The 20,438-nt window shown below is 37.9% G+C and overlaps 1 long non-coding RNA gene across 1 annotated transcript in view; it reads right to left on the bottom strand.

Annotated features, from left to right (window-relative positions):
• Nucleotides 1–4,189: 4,189 nt before the first annotated feature.
• LOC135308078 (uncharacterized) overlaps nucleotides 4,190–20,438 on the bottom strand; it is a 269,531-nt gene continuing 253,282 nt past the window's right edge. Inside the window, exons 5-6 of the long non-coding RNA XR_010368616.1 lie at nucleotides 8,475–8,556; nucleotides 4,190–4,280 (exon numbers count right to left, since the gene is read on the bottom strand). This is a non-coding gene — a long non-coding RNA (uncharacterized LOC135308078). The remainder of the gene's footprint in view (nucleotides 4,281–8,474; nucleotides 8,557–20,438) is intronic.

Below are 20,438 nucleotides of genomic sequence, written 5' to 3'. Positions count from 1 at the left end.
ATAGAGGGGGTGGGTATAAATGACATCTGAAGTTGAAAATAAAAAGTAAATACCAATTATTTCAGTTTTATACCCATCATAAAAATATAACATAGCAGATGCTTCCATGACATCTTCTAAAATTTGGGTGTTTATTGTGTGCATATGTTCAACATCGAACATAACTAATTTTCCTCTGTTCATCTCAAATTAAGGGAAAAGTCGAGCATCAGCAACTCTACAGACAATGACAACAGCGAGACCTAAAAAATGCAAGGAAATGCAGAATCAGATGAAGCAAGAAAACCAGAAGGGGTGAGCATGGAAGAGACATTGCAAGCTCAAACCAAATGGAGATAAGAATAAAAAGCTATACAAAATAAATGAATTAAAATGTTAGATATTGACTGAGGAAAAAAATAAAATACAAGAATTTTTTAATACTGCTCACTGGACTCAGTTGTGATGAGAGCAGAGCTGCTAAATAGTGACTGTCAATGACAGATAACTGATACTCACTTTTTTTCTCCCTGTGCTGTCAGGAGGGAGTTGCTCGTGAGCTGTTTTCCTGTGCTAGTAGAAGAGTTTGATCCTGAAATGATGGGATTAACATAAGAAAGAAAAACCAGCCTGATGAAGATTTGTTTGTGTGCAGAGGTGGAAAATGTTTGAGAACTCCTACACAGTGTGAAATGTCCATAATTTCTGGATTCCGGAGGCTCATTCCCTCCCTGTAAAAGAAACCCTGCAAGTGTTGCTTCATCCCTGAAATTTATCACCAGAGGTTGACATGTAACAAAGACACAAAGCCACAGAAACTGGTCTGATACCAGCTTCTAACTGTATCTAAGGCACATGGATCACTGCCATGTTAAAAGTCTTGTCATAAATCTAGGAAGGGTGCTTCAGTGCTGGCACAGAGACTGTGCACAGCACTGCACTGGTGAGGTAGTTACACTACAGATAATGTCTGGGTCCAGTCTAACATCTCCACCCTTGTGCTGTGTGCTGTGTAATGTCCCTGCTTTTCCAGTACTGGACATTGCTCCAGTACCCAGTTTCTTTAGGCTCTCAGAAGCATGAGCTCAGATCTCTTTAGCATAACTTAGCTTTTTGTCTTAATGTAGAATTTCACTACTCTTACTTTTAGGTCCTTGCAAGAAAGAATGTCTCAGTTAGTCATAAAAAGAGAATGGAACATATGGAACCAGTTTTTTAAAGTGGTTTTGATGGACACTTAACAACTTATATTACTATTTACTCCACAACAGGAGGAAGGCAAAGATGTGTGGGTGGATGGCAGTCAAGACTGTAGGCTTATCAGCTTGGCAGACTGCAGTATGGTGCAGTGCTACTGTGGATCACCTCAGACAGGCTCATTCACATACTCAGGTTTTAGCCATGGCAGTGTGGAACAGAGCATCACCCTCTTTTCCTCAGAGGGAAGTGCAGTGGAGCATTGTTGATTAAACTGGTGCAGGTGGTGCGTTGTGGCTGGTCTGTGCTTGCCTCCAAACTGGTGAGTCTTACACTGCACTGCCAAGTAAACATGCATTATATAAAGCAGAATATCAGTAATAAGAGTCACTCAGTAAAGAGTAGCAGGAACACTCAGACAAAAAATATGAATTTTACTTGAGCCAAGATTTTACCTGCATGGTCTGTTTGATTCCCAGGTAATAAACCTCAACAAAAACAAGTAGCATGACTGGCATGGTGTTCAGTAACCTAGCAAGGACTAATGATTAAATGCATCTTGAACATGGGGTTACGCACACCCATTCTGCACATTAGGCTGACACTTCTGAAATAAGGTTGATGGAGCTTGGAGGATGCAGACAGCAATGCTGACAGACTTGGGATTTACTCCAGGAAGAACTAAAAGGGCTTTTGTCTCCTCTGGGATGTCAGTCTTTGACCTTATGTAGCAATAAATGAAGAGAAGGTCCACAGAAAGGAAAGAGGGACTAATTCATGATATTCATGATACCTTGAACAAATATTGAGTTACTGAAGTTGCTCGACTGCATTCACCCTTATTGAGAATTCTGTATTCAAAAGATAAATATATACAAGGCTTCTGGGTCTGAGTGTATTACAAGCCATTTATTTCATTCCCTTGCTAAATGTTTTAAAATAGGGTTAAAGACTCTTTTTAAGATGGTTTTTGACTGAGCTGCTGTATAATTCCTTTCAGGGTGCGAAGTGCCTTGATAAGCTTCTGTGGCAAGGGACTTTATAAATTAGATTGTATTATATACAAACACACTGCAATTTATAATGGAGAGGTAGTCTTGTCTCTTTACTTTGCTTATACTTTACACTTCTTTTAAGTTCAAATGCTTTATTCAAGCTAACTCAAATAGCAGAATTAGGTATTGTGACACATTTTTTAAGACCATAAAAGCTGTGCTTTTTTATTCAGTTAGTTTAAAACAATTGTGTCAAAGGTAATGTGAGAAGATTTTGACAACTAAAATTGACATGAAAAAGCAGTTAATTTTGAGGCCTGCATATGATTTTGGCATTTTATTTTGTGGAACATATTTTGCTTCTTATCGCCTACCACGTCTGTTCTTCTAGTATGGGATTGGCAGAAGCAGCATGGACAATATATCAGTAAAACTGAGTTCTATATTTACAATTTTTATACTTTTTTTTTTATATTCACAAGGTAACAGCGTCTGATCGGATGAGATTTTTTCACTTGTTTCATTTTTTGGAAGGATTTTCAAGTTTAATATCTCTACAGTCCATGGAGACATGGAGTTTCATTTTTCCGTGGAAACCAATCCCCAAAAGAGAGACTTGAAAAGAAACTCATTCAATAACATTAAAAAAAAAAGGCCTAAATTTTTTCTCTTTCCTTGCATAGCTAATAAAGATTGCAAATTACTTTTCCATGAATTCTATGAATTCTGGGGTCAGCGTTCATCAGACTTATAGCTTCTGCAATGTCCCAGTTTGCTGTGCCATCTTCCTTTAAAAATGTGTTTTAGTGGTGCCTGTGAGTAATACTGAGAAAGTGATTGAATGTATGTCTGATGACACTGTTAAAATAACTTTTCCCATTTGTACTGGTAATACAGATGAGTGGGGGAAAAAGGAGTACTTTCAGTTTACAGAACAAAGCCCCAGGTCTTAAAGTCACCATGTTGTGGGAGTACTATGAATTCTCATTTATCTACTTCTCCACCACACTAAAAAGCTGGTATCACATACTTAAGCAATAGCTCCTAAAATTACATGTCTAAATAGAGGACTAGCAATACTTTTTTGACTTATTGTAAGGTAATAGACAAGTAGAAGATCTATCAAAGTTCATGAAAAAACTGCCGAGGTTTCAGCATTTGATGCGTATTGAAACAGAACCTGTAGACACTGACATTTCTGAGGGGAAATTTCTCTTTTCAAGATCTTCCTTCATATTATTTGTGCCATGTGAACCACACAATAGAATTCTTAACCAGTAAGTGTTATGTGTGACATACATCACCATAATCTGGGCATTTCTGAACATAAACCTCTTCAGTCAAAACAAAACAATTTGTAGTGATAGAAAATTCTCACTTCGCAGTTTATATTCTGACCCTTCAGCTCCTCAGTCAGCACTGCAGAGAGATGTCACAGCATCATGCCTGATCAGTCTTCTCTGCCTACAGCTGCTCTCCCTCTGCATACATTCATGAGAATCACATGTTTAGGGTTGTCCTTCTGCATATGGCTACAAAAGGGATAACAGCATGCTGACATTTGAGATGACATTGAATGGTGGTGTTACAGAAACTACAGACCTTCTGAATTTAGAGTTGAGATTTTCAGATTCTGTGATGAGTGTCTGTGATGAATCTACCATTTTTGTTTGGTGAAACAAGGTAATAATTTGAAACAGCACTTGGTTATTCTTGACCTTTTTTTAGAATTGGTTCTGATAGCAAAAAACTTTACAGATGGTCCATTTAGATTCGGGTGGCAGAATTTGAGTATAGGAAAAGAAAAAGACCTTTATGCTCTTAAGGAATATTGAAGAATTTTCCACTTGCTCAGAATACAGAAGAATATGTAAATTATTGATTTTGGTAAGCTATAAGTAGGAAATGTTTTCCTGGCTTACTTAAAATGGAGTTTTATTTTGTGTTTGGATCTTGAAGTGCTGGACAGTTGGTTTAAAGCAATACTCTTCTTTCAGATTCTACGAAGCAGGTCTCACCTTTGATTGTCTGTTCTGTGTATCTTTCATGCTCAGAGATCTGTGCAGCAAAGGTGAGCAGGGTAATGGAGTTAAGATCAGCCATGTAGATCTGAAAGAATAAAGCTGTCTTTAACAAATGCTCTAGGCTGTTTCCATTTTTTATTTGCTAAGGAAAGAGAATACGTTAAGAAGGCCTGACTTTTTTCCAAGATGATATATTTTCCTAAAGCCTTATCTTGTAGATGTTGAGCTCTTGTTTGTGTAATTTAAAATGCAATAATGACAGAAACAGAAGCAAAGAGAATTTGCATACATTGATTATGCATAGTCAATAATGAACTTTGTGAATAAATGTGAGTTAAATGTCACATAACGCTTAGTAACAGAATGAAACAATAAAGTAAGAAAAAAACACTAAATAAGCGTAAATAGAAACATTGAAGGACATAAGGTTTTAATTTAAATAATTGATTAGGAGATTCAAGGTATTCCATTTAACATACAAAGACTCAGGTTTAATTGAGTCTCTCTTTCATAGGAATACTGTGAATTTAAAATGCTCCATGTCTTGCGTTAGTGGCCTTTAATGAAACCTTAAACAAAAAAGCTTTTAAAGAAGTAGTTGGGAAAATGTCAATCAGAAGAACTTCCAAAATCATATACTTAAGCTCAACTGTGATAAAGGTAGCCAGGTAGATGACTTAGAATATTGCTCAAGCTGAATTCAAGTTACAAAGACCAGAGAGACTTTTGGAAGATTTCACATGTTGCAAACCCCTGTGGTTGTAGAACAGTGGAAAAACTGAATAGACATAAAGGAAGGCTGATGTCTATAAAGTGACCTCTGCTTTCCAATTGTAAGTATCATACAGTTCTGCCTTAGGAGAGTTGTAGTAATATTGTAGGTGAATATGAGACAGGGTGTCTGCAAAGACCTTTTTAAAAGATTAAAAGAGGGCATTTTGTCCCTCTCTGCCCATATATAGGAATAAGTGACTGTTGCATTTTTTGTACTAAGTTATAAAAGGCCAAAGAGCTAAAGAACTAGAATGATAATTTAAATTTTTTTTTGTGCAGACTATTCAAGCTGAAGTCCTTATATTGACATTGGTATTGGTTAATTAAAAGCATATCTATTTATATATAAACAAAAAGTTAAGTAATTTCTTTGTCTAGGCTGTCTGGTTGATATGAAACATCTGCAACTTATGTTTGCCTCTCCTGTCTTGTAGCAGAGTAATGTGGCTGATATTTTTTAATTCTGGGATCTGTTCTAGAGATATATATGCTTTTTCTTAGGTCTGTAATCTTTTGGCATTTATTTGATTTCCCCTCTACTGGTCACATTTGCATGTTACCACTTTCTTCAAAGTCCATCAGACACCACACCATTCCTTCTTTCATGAAATCTTATTTAAATTTCTGACACTGTCATTCAAAATACAGGCACTTCAGGGTTGATCTCATCCAGAAGTTTTATAAGCACAATGAGCAGTTTAAATTGATTGCATCATTCAGAATTGATTAAATTTATCACATTGCAGCAATTTAATTTTGCATATGGTTATGGGCTGGGATGAAAGGAAGTCAGAAATTTTTATGGAATTTTATGGGAGTTAAGATTAATATCATATCCATTAATTCCAAGAATACAATTTACTTAAAATTATATGAACTTTACATTGACCTGTGCAAGAAATAAAAGAAACATATTATATAATATTATTGATTATTCAAATTTTCCTTCATATATTTAAAATCATTCAAGAATGGATTTTAGTTAGTTTTTGAAATAGTAGCTGAGTAAAAGGTCATGAACACTACAGTGCTAGTAATTTACAAAAATAATTTTTATCTGAGAGTCAAAGTGTCCTAAGTAATTTCTTTTTATTAAACTGGACATGAGGAACATGATCTATGAATGGTGTAAGTATCATAAACTTTATTTACTAGTCTGCGTGAGCCCACTTGTACACACTAAACATAATAAGTCTCCAGTGAAACAGTTTCAGTATTGTCTTTATTTTAATTTAAGTTCAATATCAATAGTTTGTGAACAAGTGTTGAATCGTTGTTAAGACTTATATTGAAAGTGTATCAAAGTGGAAAGACAACGAAATTTTGAAGTTGAAATCAAAGAAGGTTTGATTTTTTTTGATAGTAAATATAAGGCATAGAGCAAAAATACTAAAATATACAATCATACTAAAAATACTAAACTCCATCTTTTTATAGTCATCATGTTAGTATTGATAAATGCATATTGTCACCAGCTAAATTAAGGAAAGCTTCTAGGAGTCATCTGTGAAAGACATGAAAGGCAGAAAAGCAAGGGTCTCTTAATTCTGGAGAAAACTATGGAATGCATTCTCTTTTGTCTGTTTAAAGATTGTGGGGGTTTTATAATTTTAAAGTTGAATCAAGCTTTTCAAATGCATATTTCATTTCATATTTATCCCTACTTTGAGTTGGGAACTGGGCCAGAGAGCCTCCAGATGAACCTTGTAATGTTATTTAATGTACTTGGCCTGTGGTACATAGGCTACAGGTTGTTCTGTTCTTCACCAGTCAGGTTGTTGCATTTCTAGGGTGGAATTCCTGTAAAATCATGGGAACTCTTCCTGTACTTAATCCAAGATGAGAAGAAATTATTTATGAGATTTTTTTCTCTTAACAGGCAATATGTCTTGTCACTTCCCTGGAAAACAAAACAAAACAAAACAAAACAAAACAAAACAAAACAAATCAAAACAAAACAAAACAAAAACTAAACACCTGAAAAAGGTTTTTCTCTTAGCATACCGGAAAAAATTGGAGAAGGTGGGGGTGGGGGCACTAGAATGGAGGAATTTTGGTAGGAAAATGTAATATGAGGTAAAAAATAAATTAGAAACAAATGATTGCTTTATTGTAAGTTAGAGGAGAAAAAGACTTCCTGAAATGTTGCTTTATTGTAAGTTAGAGGAAAAAAAGATTTCCTGAACTATCATCTCATACATACAATTTTTGAGGAAAGCTGTAATTTGTGAGCTTTCTAATTCTGAGTCTCCCAAACTTTTTTTTTTGCATAATGGGAAGTCTACACACAGTGATGCTTTTCCTAGATATACTAGCAGGTAATTTCTATTGCCTAAAACACTTCAAAAAAGGTGTTTTAGGAAATAGAAATTGGCAAAAGCAGATAATGTGTTGTAAGGGGATTAATTTTAATTGCATCTGGTTATGGTATGTATACCTATAGAGAAAGAGGTGTATAGAAAGGTGAATCATTTTGACAAAAGTAAGTAGTTTTTAGTCTACTAGAGATCTGTGGTTCAGTGGAAGTTAAAAATTAAGCAGGAAATTTTGGTTGGAAGTCCTTCAAGTAAAACAGTCCCTGTGGGTTTATTAAAGATAAACTTAAGGGAGAGAAATATTTGAAGGCTGCAATTCCAAATTCAATTCTACAATAGTGTTAGCTTTTCAAGTTGCAGAAAGTTTGTCAATATACTAATAGCTTCTATCTACAACAGGAATAAATTGAGGAAAATAAATATACTTCTGAGTACCAGAGTAGCCTTTTTTCTTCCATGAATTTTTCATAGACTTATTTCTAACTAAAGAGAATATAGGTAGTTTTGTCAATCAAATTTTGCTTTCCACTCTATCCTATTTGGTATTTCCAAGGTAGCTTGACAAAAAGGAAGGCTACACTATTTTGTAGACATAAAATAACAACAACAGCAACAACAACAACAGTACCATCACCACCAATCATCTCCAAAAGATTCTAATCTAATGATTATGTAATCTAATTACAGGAATGCTCAGAATTAATAGTCAGGTTTTAAATGAAGCATAGAAAACATGTATAATGTGTTCCTATATGAGTAAAAATATGACTTTATATGGCTTTTATGTCTTTTTAGAGTACTGGGGGAAAAAAACAACCAAAACCAACCTGGAAAGATGAGCAATTGTATCCAGAGAAGATAACTGTAAATTCCAGTGCTTTTGAAAAAGAACATGGTAAAAAAAGAGAAAATTGCATGAAAAATGCTCTTATTTTGTTATTATGAGTTTACTAAAAGCTCTCTCTTTTTCCTCTTTCATACCCTGGCAGGTCAGTGATAAAAGTGTCTGTATTCTAATGCTTGGGTGTTATATTCTTTGTTACAGTAGCCAACACAAGATCCCTTGATACATTCCTTGGTACATAATTTGAAATCTAATTAATGTGTACTGATATTTTAATTGCTCAAATTTACAGTTCAGCTCTTCTGAAATTTCTGGTTCAGGAGAATGTTCACAAGAATCACAATACCTTCTCTTTATGCAGGGTGAAGAACCAGTTCTCCTCAGTTACCTAATTTGTTCTGGATCACAGCAAGTGATGGTTTTGTGCCCTGAAATGAGAATTTACTTAACTTCCAAATGTTTATTTGGTCTAAAACACATATAAAGACACCTGTGAATGAATATTTTGGAATATCTGTGAAAAAACCCATTTCGCCTGCTCCAAACAAACCCCTGAACAACCCAACAAGGAATATGTGTGCGAAGTCTACCTGAGTAAGTTGATCCAAGATTGAAAAATATTTATGTATTTCTTATTTGAATTCACTATAAAACACTTGGCTAAATGAATTGCTTGAGGGTCAGTTTTTAATATTCTCTTTTGTAGTCTTTGCTAATGTTTAAGACAAAATAACATCTGCTGACTGCTGCTGTTTTACCAAAGATCATCCTCAAAAACTTTTCATTTTCAGTGATATCTAGCTACAGTTAATTCTGTGTTTGCACTAAAGTGCATTGCAAATTTAGAGAGATCATTGTTTTGTTACATAAAGCAACCATAAAACTCTTAAAGGTAACCATTATAGACTGCACACCAAAATGCTTTTGGTTCCTATTTGTGTCCTTGTTCTCAGCAAAGATGTTTTCAGAAAAATAATCAATATTAGGCCCTCTAGTCTCCACGTTCTAATTATCTAATTAGGTACAGAAATGTAACACAAACCACTAGGCTTTTTTTTTCCTTCACAGTACTTATTTCAGCTCTTCTCCCTAAGTAGGGTTATCTTGCTCCCTAAATTTTAATTTATTAAGTGTTCAACTGGAAACCAATCACCCTTGCAGTCAATTCCCAGATTAAAACATCTGCCTTTTCAATTCAGACAGCTTATAAATGAAGAAATACACAAGGGACACAGAATCATGTTCTCTGTCAGAATATAGAGGTGTTTAACTCAGGTGGTATTCCAGCACCAGTGAACTTGTTCTGAACTATGAATAAGCTTATTATCAAACTGGGCTATGGAAAACACAATTAGCATGCATTTCTTCAGCTCACTTCCTAAGTTTCTTGTGTTTCTTATCTTTATCAATTCTTTTTCCTATACTAAATGACCTTTTCAGAGGCTACTTGAGACTTATAATTCCTTCCACTGAGAGTATTTCCAAGCCTAAAATTTTCTTGAAGCATGTTTAATCTTGAACGTTACAGTTGTGGTTTTAGCGCTATCTGAAAAATTATATCTTAAAGTTCTGTGAAGATGAATTCTTAATAAATTATTCCTATTGACACCAGAAGGTTCTATCTTGAATGACTTCTTAATGTTTTGAATGACAACCAACAGTGCTTTAATATCCAGCAGTGTGAAAAAGGAAGAATATACAAATTGTGAGGTTTATCCTTAAAAGAATATTACCCTGAAGATGAAAAATTTTTTTCTTCACTTAAAATGGTTCTGCAATTGAGTTTAAAAATTGGGTTCTCAATTTAAGCTTCCTTTTTTTTTTAACAAATAAACATCAGAAACATGGAAACATCATAAACACAGATTGAATTAGCAAATAGATACTCCATTCTCTGACAGAAACAGGAGATTTTGAGTCACCTAGGAGTGTTTTCCACATATTTTTATTTTAGAAGCCAGCCAAATGTGTTTTATTTGGTATTACCTATGAGTAAGTATTGACAATAAGTAGCCAGGGTGTTGTAGAATCTCTGTGTGCCAACGTATTTCCTTTACAGTCCTGTTTCATAATGCTGGATGCAGCTAAGACAATGACATTGAGGTCCCATGCAATTTGACACTGAAACATTGCAAAATGTGATTTCATCCTATTAGAATATGAAAAAGAAGTTCACAGGATAGCTGTGCTACCCCTTCAAAAGATACTACTATACTGAAAATTCTGTACTTTGGATTAAAAGGCATATAGCATGGTGTCAAACCCTACTGTTACCTAATATTGAGCACCACAATGCTTTAACATACACAGAAGAGTGATTCTGCATGATAAATGTAAACCTGAGCATCTACAGATCTCAGTATTATGACTCAGCTAATACCAAACAGTAATAATATTGTGCTTTGTTGGTGTTCACTGGCAAGCATTACCTAAACCTCAATAACAAGCATTACCTAAACCTTTATTTTACAAAGATTTTGAGGATTGAAAATTTGTTATATTTCAATGAGAGTGAGTCTTCTACAAGTATTTCCAAAGAAAAAAAACCCTTAGCCATACAGAAAAAGATGAATCACCTAGAATAGCTCATAATATTTATGAGAGTCTTATAGAACTTGGATCATGGTCTCTGAGTTATATCTGTCCTCTGAACCAGCAACTCACCCATGGCTCTTTTACTGCCAGACTCTGAATTTTTATTTATTAATTAATTGAACGATTGATGAACGAATGATTAAAAAATGTGATATCTTATGATAAATAAGAGCCGATATAAAAATATATTTCTGCAATGTATAACATGGAAAAACATAATTTTTTATTTCATAAAGTCCCAAACTGAAATTGCCATATTTTCTCTGAGATGTGAAAATATATTTCAAACATAATAGTCCAATGCTCAAGTATGGGAGATAATATTTTTTTCTGACAGAAGAACATTAACATCTTCAAAATGGGAAGAACAGTGAAGAGTCCAAGAGAAGCAAAAAAAACATGTTTACTGAATAAAGTCCAGATAAATAAGATCTCGGGTATATTTCAGGACAGGCAGATTAAAAATATACAGCAATTGTAGGGCTTCGGTTATATGGCTCAGACATATGTCTATAGCTTGCAAAAATTTCAGAAGAAAAGTAAAGAGAGTCATATATTCAAATAAAAGAAATTTTCTTTTTATTTGGTATTCGAGGGAAGAGAAAAAATCATATTAATTCAATGGGGAAAAAAGCTTGCCAAAATTGATACCAATTGAAATACTGGAAACAGAAAAGAAGGAAATGCTCTGGAATGGAAATAGCATCAAAGGAAGTGCAATTGAAAAAAAAAAAAAAAGAAAATAGGAAAATTTAGTGACTACAAGAAAATGGACCAGGATTACATGAGATGAGGTGCAAAGGGACAAATGATGCCAAAACTAACGTCACAGATGTTGCAAAATCAAGATAAAAGATCAAGGAGGAAGACAGAACTTTGAGGGTTGGATAGGAGGGACATGGCATGTATACTGAAAAAAAGAAAAATTAATGACAAAAGTCAAAGGCATCAAAAGGCATGGGATGCTGGGAACTGCAGGGACATGGACCAAAGATTGCCCAAATGATTTCCATTGAAATTGCAAGATTTCGTTTCCGTTCCCGAAAGGAAAATTCGTTTCCTTTCGGGAAGAGAAATGAAATCTTGCGACGCAGAAAAGAAAGACTTACAAACGCTCTGGAAAGGAGATATGATCAAATGAAATGCGCCTGAAAAACAACCAAAAATCCCGAAAACTGGGAAATTTACTGACAACAAGAAAATGGCCTGGGACGAAATGTGGTGCAGTGCAAGGGACAAAACATGCCAAAACTAACCTCACAGATGTTGCCAAAGCAGGGAAAAAAAAAACAAGGAGGAAGACAAAACTTTGAGGGGGAGATATGAGAGCCATGGCATGGATACTGGGAAAAAAAAAAAAATTGCCTCACCTCATTTATTTTTGGGAAGGGAAATGAAATCTTGCGATTCCAATGGGAATCAATTGGGCAATCTTTGGACCAAGTCCAGTCCAGATGCAGTTCCCGGCATCCCATGCCTTTTGATGCCTTTGGCTTTGGTCATTAATTTTTTTTTTTTTTTCAGTATGCATGCCATGTCCCTCCTATCTAAGTTCAAAGTTCTGTCTTCATCCTAGATTTTTTTTCTCCTGCTTTGGCAATATCTGTGACATTAATTTTCCAATCTTTTGTCCTTTTGCACTGCACCTCATGTAGTACTGGTCCATTTTCTTGTAGTCACTTGATTTCCCAATTTATTTATTTTTTTGTTTTCTCTTTGACTGCTTTGTCAGTCATATCTTCCCATCACAATTCTGTCTTCCTCCTTGATGTTTTGCCCTGCTTTGGCAACATCTGTGAGGTTAGTTTTGGCATGTTTTTGTCTCTTGCACTGCACCTCATTTCGTCCCAGGCCATTTTCTTGGAGTCACTAAATTTCCCAATTTTCTGGATTTTTGGTTGATTTTCAGGTGCATTTCATTTGATCCTATTTCCTTTCCAGAGCCTTTGTGTGGATGGGTGGAATGCAGAAAATTAGAGATAGTGATGAAGGTAATCACACCCCAAAGGAGTTACAGCTGTGTTAATTATCAAGACTTAGGAACAGTCCTGCCCTTAATAGGCCACAGCTAGATCCAATTAGGATGGGTATTGTAAAAGAGTAGGTTGGCTGGTCCAGAAGTTGGATGGAGTGTGTTGGCTGTGCTGAGAAGAAGAAGTCAGTGCCTTGAGGAGCTGCCCATGAGAAATCACCAAGAAGGTACAAAACATTAGTATTAAAATGACAATAGTTTTGTAACTCTTTCTTTTCCATTCCAGAAAGGACATGACATCACTTTTTGGGAAGGGAAATGAAACATTGTAATTTCAATGGGAATCAAGGGGGCAATCTTTGGTCCATGACATTGAAGTTGCCAACATCCCATGACTTTGGATGCCTTTGGAGAATAATAATTTTTTTTCAGTGCCCATGTCATGTCACACCTATCTTCCTCTCAAAGTTCTGTCTTCCTCCTGGATTTTTTCTCCGAGTTTGCAACATCTCTGAGGTTAGTTTTGGCATGTTTTGTACCTTTGCATTGCATCTCATGTAGTGCTGGTCCATTTCCATGTAGTAACTACATTTCCCAATTTCTTTTGTTTAGTTTCCGTATCCAGGACATGTCATGGATATCTTCCCCTCAAAGATGAGTCTTCCAGCTTGATATTTTCTCCTGCTTCTGCAAAATATGTGAAGGTTGTATTGGCATGTTTGCCATTGTTATATTGCAAATAATTTTAGCTCAGACCATTATATAGGAGACATTACTGTCCCAATTTTCAGGATAATTGGAGTTATTTAAGATATTTCATTTGATCATATCTCCTTTCCAGAGTGTTTGTAAGCCTTTCTTTTCAGGGTCGCAAGATTTCGTTTCCCTTCCCGAAAGAAAATCTTGCGATTTCAATGGCAATCAATTGGGCAATCTTTGGAGCAAGTCCCAGCGCTTGAAAGCATCCCATGTCTTTGGATGGCTTTGAGTTTGGTGAAGAGTTATTTTTCTTTTTCCCCTGTATCCATGCCATGGCTCTCATACTTCCCCTCGGAGTTGTGCCTCCCTCCTCTTCTTTTTGCCCTGCTTTAGCTGCATCTGTGAGCTTAGTTTTGGCATCTTTTGGTCCTTTGCACAATACTTCGTGTCATCCTGGCCGATTTTCTTGCAGTTGCTAAATTTGCAAATTTTCTTTTTCTTTTTTTTCCCCTGTATCCATGCCATGGCTCTCATACTTCCCCTCGGAGTTGTGTCTCCCTCCTCGACTTTTTGCCCTGCCTTTGCATCATCTGTGAGCTTAGTTTTGGCATCTTTTGGTCCTAGCACTGCACCACATTTCCTCCCACACCATTTCCTTGAAGTCCCTAAATGTCCCAATTTTCTGGTTTTTGTGATTTTTTTCTCAGCTGCATTTCGTTTGATCAAATCTCCTTTCCAGAGCGTTTGTAAGCCTTTCTTTTCAGGGTCGCAAGATTTCAATGGTAATCAATTGGGTAATCTTTGGAGCAAGTCCCAGCGCTTGAAAGCATCCCATGCCTTTGGATGGCTTTGAGTTTGGTGAAGAGTTTTTTTTCTTTTTCCCCTGTATCCATGCCATGGCTCTCATACTTCCCCTCCGAGTTGTGTCTCCCTCCTCTTCCTTTTGCCCTGCATTTGCAGCATCTGTGAACTTAGTTTTGGCATCTTTTGGTCCTTTGCCCTATACTTCATGTAATCCTGGCCCATTTTCTTGCAGTTTCTAAATTTACGAATTTTGTTTTTTTTTTTTCTTTCTTCAGAAACCATGCCTTGCCTTTCATATGTTCCCCTCCAAGTTGTGTCTCCTTCCTAGACTTTTTGCCCTGCCTTTGCATCATCTGTGAGCTTAGTTTTGGCATCTTTTGGTCCTTTGCACGATACTTCGTGTCATCCTGGCCCATTTTATTGCAGTCGCTAAATTTGCAAATTTTCTGTTTTTTTTTTTTCCTCAGAAACCATGCCTTGCCTTTCATATGTTCCCCTCCAAGTTCTGTCTCCCTCCTCAACTTTTTGCCCTGCCTTTGCAGCATCTGTGAGCTTAGTTTTGGCCTCTTTTGGTCCTCTGCACTGCACCACATTTCCTCCCACACCATTTCCTTGAAGTCCCTAAATGTCCCAATTTTCTGGTTTTTGTGATTTTTTTCTCAGCTGCATTTTGTTTGATCATATCTCCTTTCCAGAGCGTTTGTAAGCCTTTCTTTTCAGGGTCGCAAGATTTCGTTTCCCTTCCCGAAAGGAAATGAAATTTCCTTTCGGGAAGGGAAACGAAATCTTGCGATTTCAATGGTAATCAATTGGGCAATCTTTGGAGCAAGTCCCAGCGCTTGAAAGCATCCCATGCCTTTGGATGGCTTTGAGTTTGGTGAAGAGTTTTTTTTTCTTTTTCCCTGTATCCATGCCATGGCTCTCATACTTCCCCTCTAAGTTGTGTCTCCCTCCTCGACTTTTTCCTCTGCCTTTGCAGCATCTGTGAGCTTAGTTTTGGCATCTTTTGGTCCTTTGCACTATACTTCGTGTCATCCTGGCCCATTGTCTTGCAGTCTCTAAATTCGCAAATTTTCTTTTTTTCTTTATCCCTGTATCCATGCCTTGCCTTTCATATGTTCCCCTCCAAGTTCTGTCTCCCTCCTCAACTTTTTGCCCTGCCTTTGCAGCATCTGTGAGCTTAGTTTTGGCCTCTTTTGGTCCTCTGCACTGCACCACATTTCCTCCCACACCATTTCCTTGAAGTCCCTAAATGTCCCAATTTTCTGGTTTTTGTGATTTTTTTCTCAGCTGCATTTTGTTTGATCATATCTCCTTTCCAGAGCGTTTGTAAGCCTTTCTTTTCAGGGTCGCAAGATTTCGTTTCCCTTCCCGAAAGGAAATGAAATTTCCTTTCGGGAAGGGAAACGAAATCTTGCGATTTCAATGGTAATCAATTGGGCAATCTTTGGAGCAAGTCCCAGCGCTTGAAAGCATCCCATGCCTTTGGATGGCTTTGAGTTTGGTGAAGAGATTTTTTTCTTTTTCCCTGTATCCATGCCATGGCTCTCATGTTTCCCCTCTGAGTTGTGTCTCCCTCCTCGACTTTTTCCTCTGCCTTTGCAGCATCTGTGAGCTTAGTTTTGGCATCTTTTGGTCCTTCGCACTGCACCACATTTCCTCCCACACCATTTCCTTGAAGTCCCTAAATGTCCCAATTTTCTGGTTTTTGTGATTTTTTTCTCAGCTGCATTTCGTTTGATCATATCTCCTTTCCAGAGCGTTTGTAAGCCTTTCTTTTCAGGGTCGCAAGATTTCGTTGGTAATCAATTGGGCAAACTTTGGATCAAGTCCCAGCGCTTGAAAGCATCCCATGCCTTTGGATGGCTTTGAGTTTGGTGAAGAGTTTTTTTTTCTTTTTCCCCTGTATCCATGCCATGGCTCTCATACTTCCCCTCTGAGTTGTGTCTCCCTCCTCGACTTTTTCCTCTGCCTTTGCATCATCTGTGAGCTTAGTTTTGGCATCTTTTGGTCCTTTGCACTCTACTTCGTGTCATCCTGGCCCATTTTCTTGCAGTCGCTAAATTTGCAAATTTTCTTTGTTTCTTTATCCCTGTATCCATGCATTGCCTTTCATATGTTCCCCTCCAAGTTCTGTCTCCCTCCTCTTCTTTTTGCCCTGCCTTTGAAGCATCTGTGAGCTTAGTTTTGGCATCTTTTGGTCCTTCGCACTGCACCACATTTCCTCCCACACCATTTCCTTGAAGTCCCTAAATGTCCCAATTTTCTGGTTTTTGTGACTTTTTTCTCAGCTGCATTTCGTTTGATCATATCTCCTTTCCAGAGCATTTGTAAGCCTTTCTATTCAGGGTCGCAAGATTTCGTTTCCCTTCCCGAAAGGAAATTTCATTTCCTTTCGGGAAGGGAAACGAAATCTTGCGATTTCAATGGTAATCAATTGGGCAATCTTTGGAGCAAGTCCCAGCGCTTGAAAGCATCCCATGCCTTTGCATGGCTTTGAGTTTTGTGAAGAGATTTTTTTCTTTTTCCCTGTATCCATGCCATATCTCTCATACTTCCCCTCTGAGTTGTGTCTCCCTCCTCTTCTTTTTGCCCTGCCATTGCAGCATCTGTGAGCTTAGTTTTGGCATCTTTTGGTCCTTTGCACGATACTTCGTGTCATCCTGGCCCATTTTCTTGCAGTCGCTAAATTTGAAAATTTTCTGTTGTTTTTTTTTCCTCAGAAACCATGCCTTTCCTTTCATATGTTCCCCTCCAAGTTCTGTCTCCCTCCTCTTCTTTTTGCCCTGCCGTTGCAGCATCTGTGAGCTTAGTTTTGGCATCTTTTGGTCCTTCGCACTGCACCACATTTCCTCCCACACCATTTCCTTGAAGTCCCTAAATGTCCCAATTTTCTGGTTTTTGTGACTTTTTTCTCAGCTGCATTTCGTTTGATCAAATCTCCTTTCCAGAGCGTTTGTAAGCCTTTCTTTTCAGGGTCGCAAGATTTCAATGGTAATCAATTGGGTAATCTTTGGAGCAAGTCCCAGCGCTTGAAAGCATCCCATGCCTTTGGATGGCTTTGAGTTTAGTGAAGAGTTTTTTTTCTTTTTCCCCTGTATCCATGCCATGGCTCTCATACTTCCCCTCCGAGTTGTGTCTCCCTCCTCTTCCTTTTGCCCTGCATTTGCAGCATCTGTGAACTTAGTTTTGGCATCTTTTGGTCCTTTGCCCTATACTTCATGTAATCCTGGCCCATTTTCTTGCAGTTTCTAAATTTACGATTTTTTTTTTTTTTTTTTCTTTCTTCAGAAACCATGCCTTGCCTTTCATATGTTCCCCTCCAAGTTGTGTCTCCTTCCTAGACTTTTTGCCCTGCCTTTGCATCATCTGTGAGCTTAGTTTTGGCATCTTTTGGTCCTTTGCACTATACTTGGTGTAATCCTGGCCCATTTTATTGCAGTCGCTAAATTTGCAAATTTTCTGTTTTTTTTTTTTCCTCAGAAACCATGCCTTGCCTTTCATATGTTCCCCTCCAAGTTCTGTCTCCCTCCTCTTCTTTTTGCCCTGCCGTTGCAGCATCTGTGAGCTTAGTTTTGGCATCTTTTGGTCCTCCGCACTGCACCACATTTCCTCCCACACCATTTCCTTGAAGTCCCTAAATGTCCCAATTTTCTGGTTTTTGTGATTTTTTTCTCAGCTGCATTTCGTTTGATCATATCTCCTTTCCAGAGCGTTTGTAAGCCTTTCTTTTCAGGGTCGCAAGATTTCGTTTCCCTTCCCGAAAGGAAATGAAATTTCCTTTCGGGTAGGGAAACGAAATCTTGCGATTTCAATGGTAATCAATTGGGCAATCTTTGGAGCAAGTCCCAGCGCTTGAAAGCATCCCATGCCTTTGGATGGCTTTGAGTTTGGTGAAGAGGTTTTTTTCTTTTTCCCCTGTATCCATACCATGGTTCTCATACTTCCCCTCGGAGTTGTGTCTCCCTCCTCTTCTTTTTGCCCTGCCATTGCAGCATCTGTGAGCTTAGTTTTGGCATCTTTTGGTCCTTTGCACTATACTTCGTGTCATCCTGGCCCATTTTCTTGCAGTCGCTAAATTTGCAAATTTTCTTTTTTTTTTTTCCTCAGAAACCATGCCTTTCCTTTCATATGTTCCCCTCCAAGTTGTGTCTCCCTCCTCAACTTTTTGCCCTGCCTTTGAAGCATCTGTGAGCTTAGTTTTGGCATCTTTTGGTCCTCGCACTGCACCACATTTCCTCCCACACCATTTCCTTGAAGTCCCTAAATGTCCCAATTTTCTGGTTTTTGTGATTTTTTTCTCAGCTGCATTTCGTTTGATCATATCTCCTTTCCAGAGCGTTTGTAAGCCTTTCTTTTCAGGGTCGCAAGATTTCGTTTCCCTTCCCGAAAGGAAATGAAATTTCCTTTCGGGAAGGGAAACGAAATCTTGCGATTTCAATGGTAATCAATTGGGCAATCTTTGGAGCAAGTCCCAGCGCTTGAAAGCATCCCATGCCTTTGGATGGCTTTGAGTTTGGTGAAGAGGTTTTTTTCTTTTTCCCTGTATCCATGCCATATCTCTCATACTTCCCCTGTGAGTTGTGTCTCCCTCCTCGACTTTTTCCTCTGCCTTTGCATCATCTGTGAGCTTAGTTTTGGCATCTTTTGGTCCTTTGCACTATACTTCGTGTCATCCTGGCCCATTTTCTTGCAGTCGCTAAATTTGCAAATTTTCTGTTTTTTTTTTTTTCCTCAGAAACCATGCCTTGCCTTTCATATGTTCCCCTCCAAGTTGTCTCCCTCCTCTTCTTTTTGCCCTACCGTTGCAGCATCTGTGAGCTTAGTTTTGGCATCTTTTGGTCCTCCGCACTGCACCACATTTCCTCCCACACCATTTCCTTGAAGTCCCTAAATGTCCCAATTTTCTGGTTTTTGTGATTTTTTTCTCAGCTGCATTTCATTTGATCATATCTCCTTTCCAGAGCGTTTGTAAGCCTTTCTTTTCAGGGTCGCAAGATTTCGTTTCCCTTCCCGAAAGGAAATGAAATTTCCTTTCGGGAAGGGAAACGAAATCTTGCGATTTCAATGGTAATCAATTGGGCAATCTTTGGAGCAAGTAATGGCGCTTGAAAGCATCCCATGCCTTTGGATGGCTTTGAGTTTGGTGAAGAGGTTTTTTTCTTTTTCCCCTGTATCCATACCATGGTTCTCATACTTCCCCTCGGAGTTGTGTCTCCCTCCTCTTCTTTTTGCCCTGCCATTGCAGCATCTGTGAGCTTAGTTTTGGCATCTTTTGGTCCTTTGCACTATACTTTGTGTAATCCTGGCCCATTTTCTTGCAGTCGCTAAATTTGCAAATTTTCTGGTTTTTTTTTTCCCTCAGAAACCATGCCTTGCCTTTCATATGTTCCCCTCCAAGTTGTGTCTCCGTCCTCAACTTTTTGCCCTGCCTTTGAAGCATCTGTGAGCTTAGTTTTGGCATCTTTTGGTCCTCCGCACTGCACCACATTTCCTCCCACACCATTTCCTTGAAGTCCCTAAATGTCCCAATTTTCTGGTTTTTGTGATTTTTTTCTCAGCTGCATTTCGTTTGATCATATCTCCTTTCCAGAGCGTTTGTAAGCCATTCTTTTCAGGGTCGCAAGATTTCGTTTCCCTTCCCGAAAGGAAATGAAATTTCCTTTCGGGAAGGGAAACGAAATCTTGCGATTTCAATGGTAATCAATTGGGCAATCTTTGGAGCAAGTCCCAGCGCTTGAAAGCATCCCATGCCTTTGGATGGCTTTGAGTTTGGTGAAGAGATTTTTTTCTTTTTCCCTGTATCCATGCCATATCTCTCATACTTCCCCTGTGAGTTGTGTCTCCCTCCTCGACTTTTTCCTCTGCCTTTGCATCATCTGTGAGCTTAGTTTTGGCATCTTTTGGTCCTTTGCACTATACTTCGTGTCATCCTGGCCCATTTTCTTGCAGTCGCTAAAGTTGCAAATTTTCTGTTGTTTTTTTTTTTTCCTCAGAAACCATGCCTTGCCTTTCATATGTTCCCCTCCAAGTTCTGTCTCCCTCCTCTTCTTTTTGCCCTGCCGTTGCAGCATCTGTGAGCTTAGTTTTGGCATCTTTTGGTCCTCCGCACTGCACCACATTTCCTCCCACACCATTTCCTTGAAGTCCCTAAATGTCCCAATTTTCTGGTTTTTGTGATTTTTTTCTCAGCTGCATTTCGTTTGATCATATCTCCTTTCCAGAGCGTTTGTAAGCCTT

This window comes from Passer domesticus, chromosome 1, assembly GCF_036417665.1.
Source record: "Passer domesticus isolate bPasDom1 chromosome 1, bPasDom1.hap1, whole genome shotgun sequence".
Taxonomy (NCBI): domain Eukaryota; kingdom Metazoa; phylum Chordata; class Aves; order Passeriformes; family Passeridae; genus Passer; species Passer domesticus.
Note: the sequence above shows the minus strand (reverse complement) of the source record. Positions and strands in the feature narration are given on the sequence as shown.